Source organism: Ochlerotatus camptorhynchus, unplaced genomic scaffold (assembly GCF_037179485.1).
Source record: "Ochlerotatus camptorhynchus isolate MF236.1 unplaced genomic scaffold, CSIRO-AGI_Acam_v1.1 ptg000248l, whole genome shotgun sequence".
In the NCBI taxonomy this organism is placed as follows: domain Eukaryota; kingdom Metazoa; phylum Arthropoda; class Insecta; order Diptera; family Culicidae; genus Ochlerotatus; species Ochlerotatus camptorhynchus.
Genome location: NW_027040738.1, coordinates 3,575,493 through 3,581,121, shown reverse-complemented (window position 1 = coordinate 3,581,121; position 5,629 = coordinate 3,575,493).

The following is a 5,629-nucleotide window of genomic DNA, read 5'->3' as shown; positions in this document are numbered from 1 at the left end:
CCAAATTCGTAGGTGGTACACAAGTCCTAGACCATTGATTGTGAGTATTACCCTCGGTCCGTTACCGAATTTAACCGAGAGTTGGGATTGATCTCGGTCTCATAGATGGAAGTAGTTCTATCGTCATCAATCAAAAATTGTCCTGACCACGTCCTTGATGAGGATGGAAAGGATTGCTAGTTGGACACTTACTAAGGAGACACGCAGAAAACTCTACGTCAAGTCTCTCAGTCATATGATTTTGGAGGGTTTTTTCCTCCTTGATTTGTTTTCCGTCGATCTTGTTTTCCGTTCTGAGCACCAAATTTAAACAGCACTTTTCAGTGCTCAACATAACCAGCAAATGTCTACCTTGTTCCTTTGACCCTACCCGTGGTAATCTGCTTGGATACCGATTTGGAAAATTCTTCTTCGATCATCCAGATTCTTATAGTAATCTGCTTAGAAGTCGAAATGGAGAAACATTTTTCTGGATCCATGGCGCCTAAACACATAAGAAAAGGGCAATCTCTTGATCCCCCTTTTGGTGACATTTATTTGAGCAATCAATTTGCTACGCTCACCAATGATGAGAATGATTCATTATCCAGGCAAAATTCTGTGGAACATTTCCAGCTTAATGCCAAGAAGGAAAAGGTCCCCCTTATTGTGATAACCACTTCCGATTACAATGCTCTTCGCACGGAACTTTTGATCTTCATTTATTTCGAGTTTTCACTTCAAATTGGCCGTCGAGGTGAATGCCGTGCATTGGCTGAAACCTTGGACGGATTCAAACGGCTGCTCAAAATTTTAGCCAACATAATTCTAACGGAAATTTTGATGATTTTGTCTAAGGTAGCTAAGGTACCGTTGCTGCTTATTCTCTAAAAACTTGAATTTATAAACTGATCTTCCACTAAAATCCAAGTGTCCTTTTCGCGTAGGGATTTCAATTCCTCATCAATGGCATCTTTCCATTGGTTCCAGTTGTGTCTCCTTTAAAGTTCGCCTATTCTCTGAGGAACTTCCTCTGAATTACTCGCTAATAGAAAACTGGTCTCATAGTCTCTCAACCAGGCTGGTGCCCTCCGGGAACGTTGACCAATATTCTCCGAATCAGTATTGTTTTCAGCATCATGAAACATATCAACATCGTCTTCAATACAGTCCTGATTCCCCATTTCCACGGAAACAATCTCAGAATCCAGAACATCTGGTACAACATCTTGGTCGAGTTCACCACCTGCTGGTATAACTAATTCGCAGGGCGCAATGTTCAAATTCATTGGTAGATCTACCACAACGCTCTTTTTGTTCGGAACCATTGGCAAATCTACCACACAGGGATCATTGTTACTTCCATTCATTCTTTCATTAAGCATTCTGAAGTAGTATCTTGAATCGCCGAAGACGACATCTCTGGAAATGATAATCACTTGGTGCATAACCAACCATACAAACTTTCCTACTCTTTTTCTCCAGTTTGGTTATATGTTCCTTATGAACATGGGCAAACGCAACACAACCAAACGTTTTAATTTTGCTTACATCAGGTTTCCCATTGAACCTCATTTCAAATGGGGTCTTGGAACAACTCAAAGCGCTTGGCGGACTCCTATTTGTTAAATAAGCCGAAACATAGAGTGCTTCCCCCCACATTTCATAAGGCGTTTCACTCCCGTGTAAAATTGCTCTTACCTTCTCCATTAAGGTACGATTCATACGCTCGCTAACCCCATTTTGTTACGGCGTATATGTAGCAGTAGTAATCATCTGGATCTCTTTCCCTACAAAGAAAACTCTGAACTCTCTTCCAAAATATTCTCCACCGCTGTCCGTACGCACTCAGCTCATTCGAGAAGAGTACTTGGCTGTCGCCATCGTTTCAAACATCCAAATGGATCAATTCCAGAGGCCTGCTGGACCTAACTCTTAAGCTATTATCAAAGGGTTTCCTTGACTGCTTTCCATCTACACATCCTTGGCAAACGGATGATGGTTGAATATCCAACCCTTCAGCCATATTGTTCTTAACCAGCTTTAGCAAGGAAGTATCTCCTAAGTGACCAAATATTTCATGACATAGTCTTGTACCGGTTTCTACCTTACCTACATTTTCAAGGTCTAAAAATCCCTGTGGCAAAGACTTCTCCATTATTGTTGAAAACCTCAACCTTACCATTCTTAAAAATGATACACATGCCCTCGTCTTCGAGTTTTGATACGGAAATTAGGTTGCAATGCAACTCTGGAATAAAGTACGCAATATACAATTTAATAAATGTATTGTTTTCAATTCTCAACTGCACATTTTCCATGCAAGAGCATCTCAATCTTGTACCATCGTCCATCCCACATTTACCCGGTTGCCTAACTCCCACTTACTTACTTTACTTAAGGGTCCTGTGCACCACCAGCGGTGCAAAGGGCCAACGTGAAAGACTTCCATCCTGGGCGGCTGCTCGCTTTTGCCTTGACCTGGGCCCAGGTCAGATTCCTTACGACTTGCTTAATTTCCTCATTGAGGCTCCGCCGCCATGAGCCCTTGGGTCTGCCTCTGCTGCGATGTCCTACCGTATTCCAATCCAGCGCTTGCTTGCAGATTTCGCCCCGTCGAAGAGTGTGGCCGACCCACCTCCACTTTCGCTCTCGAATTTCTGTTGCTATCGGCTTCTGATGACATCGACGATGGAGCTCGGCATTTGAGATCCAGTTGTGAGGCCACCAAGCACGAATTATATACCGCAGGCATCGGTTGATGAAGACCTGCAGCTTTTGAGTGTTCTCCGCTGATACACACCACGTCTCGCTGGCGTATAACATCACAGATTTCACGTTCGAGTTGAAAATTCGGATTTTGCTGCGTTGACTTATCTGGTTGGATCTCCATACGTTTCGTAAACTCGCAAAGGCAGCCCTAGCCTTCTTGATTCGTGCACCTATGTCGCTCTTGGTCCCGCCGTCCGACGCTATTTGGCTGCCAAGATATTGAAAACTTTCGACCTTCTCCACTGCTTGCCCCGCTACCGTAAAGTTGGAAGGGTTGCCCGTGTTGATATCCAACGATTTGGTCTTGTTGACGTTGATGGTGAGACCCGCCGCAGAGGAGCGTTCGGCTAGGTCATTGAGCTTACTCTGCATATCAGAGCGCCGTTGTGCTAGTAGAACAACATCATCAGCCAAATCGAAGTCGTTGAGATGCTCCATGGTGATAGGCTGCCAAAGCAGCCCACGGTTCAGTACACGGTCAATTGCACCTACCATGATCTCGTCGATTACGATGAGAAACAGTAGCGGTAATAGTATACATCCTTGTCTCACACCAGCGACTACCCGGAAAGGGTCGGACAAGGCTCCGTTATGCAGAACTCTGCACGTGAAAGCCTCATACTGTGCTTCGATGAGGTTGACGATTTTATCCGGGACTCCCTTGCGTCTTAGGGCGCCCCACACATTCTCGTGATTGAGACGGTCGAAAGCTGTTTCGTAGTCAATGAATATCAAATTAAGGGACTCTTGGAATTCATTGACCTGCTCCAGGATGATGCGGAGCGTGACAATATGGTCCACACAAGACCTTCCGGCACGGAATCCTGCCTGCTGCCGTCGGAGAGTCGCGTCGATCTTCTCCTGTATCCGATTCAGGATAACTTTGCACAGAACTTTGAGAACAATACACAGTAACATGATGCCTCGCCAATTGCGAGTCAGATCCCCCTTCTTTGGGACCTTCACTTAGATGCCCTGCATCCAGTCGGCCGGAAAAGTCGCGGTGTCCCAGATATTACAGAATAGTTGATGCAACATTTGTGCGGATAGCATGGGGTCAGCTTTGAGCATCTCTGCTGATATGCGACCGACCCCTGGAGCCTTGTTGGATTTCATGCTTCGGATAGCTGCTTCAATCTCCTGCAGTGATGGGCCTCGGAATTGACGCGAGTGATGCGCCGCACGCTAGGCGAATCGTGCTGAGATGTTGATGGCTGGTTGGCCGTCGAAACTTGAAGAAGTTGTTCGAAGTGCTCAAACCAGCGTTTCAGCTGGTTAGTGGGGTCGGTAAGCAGTTGTCCAGTCGTGTGTGAGATATCGTAGAAGAGGCGTATATTGCCAGTGTTTGCGGCTTTCTTCCCTTCGTCGGCCAGGGAGTTCACCCACGATCGCTTGTCCCGTCTGCAAGAGCGCTTGACTTCTTTCTCTAGAGCCGAGTACCGTTGACGGGCTTCGTTCTTGGCTCCTCTGGTTCTCGCCCGCTCTATCGCGGCTTTTGCTTCTCTACGCTCCTCAATCTTCCGTCAGGTTTCATCTGTGATCCACTCTTTCCTCTGGGTGCGCAGCTCACCCAAGTTGTTCTCACTTGTTTCTATAAAGGCATTCTTGATGGCCGTCCATTGTTCTTCTACGCTGCCACATTCTGGAACGTCCGCAGCTCGAGTCTCAAGTTCTTCAACAAAAGACCTTTTTACCGCTGGATCTTCAAGTCGGCGTGTGTTGAACCGCCGCCCGAGTCTCTCCTCCCGTCACTGGATCCGCGCCATGCGTAGGCGGATTTCACCGATTAGAAGGTGATGGTTAGACGCGATGTTGGCGCTGTGTTTATTCCGGACATCAAGAAGGCTCCGTCTCCATTTTCGGTATGTCCATCACGGGAAACCCACGTGACTTTGTGCACTGGCCGATGGGGGAAGAGTGAGCCCCCGATCACCATGTCATTATTGACACAAAATTCTGCAAACAGCTCACCGTTCTCGCTCATTTCGTCGAGACCATGGCGTCCCATGAAACGCTCATAGTCCGTGTTGTTGGAGCCGATCTTCGCATTGAAGTAACCAGTGTAGATCTTGATGTCACCCTTTGGAACCTTATCCACGACGGCATTCAGTTGACTGTAAAAATTCTCCTTGTCCTGTAGCTCGGCAGCATCGGTTGGCGCATAACATTGGATTATGGTATGGTATACCAGAGTATAGTAGTACCTGTCCCGACGGCAGTTTGTGTTCTCCAAAGTTTGGCCAACGAACTTCACTCAGTCCCAGGATTTCTAGCTTCATGCGTCACGCCTCGTTGGCGAGTTGTGCCAGTTTACCCTGCTGGGCTAATGTCAATACATTCCATGATCCAGTTCGTGTCCGTTGTTTTGCGCTAAAAGTCGTTGCCGTTATATCAGTTCGATGTCTTTCTCTGTTGGTTTCTGTAACAATTGTAAAGGTTTCAGAGACAGTAGGTGGTTGGCCTAAGGTCTCCTATCCGCCGTGATGGGACTGCCATCTTAGGTGTAGCTTCCGGGGAAGAGTATTTCTTATTCAGCCGCTGGATGCCAGTCAGACGCTGTTTGAGCCGCACCTCCATGGTGAACAGACGCTCGGGTTGGCGAAGCATTTCCTCTATCACCGTGCTATGGTTACCGCGCCAGTGTTCGCGTCGCACCTCCTCACTCTGCTATTGTCGGATTGACAACATTGCCAAGGCTACGCCAACCAGCTGTGTCCATTAGAGTGATGCAAAATTTGAAATTTTCACTCCACAATACTTAAACGATTCCAAATCGGATCCTGACTAACCTCTCAAAATTTGAACCCATTTGGTGAGAAACTGAGATGGCACAAACCATTTGAAGTTTGTATGGGAATTACTATAGTAAAACCAAGAT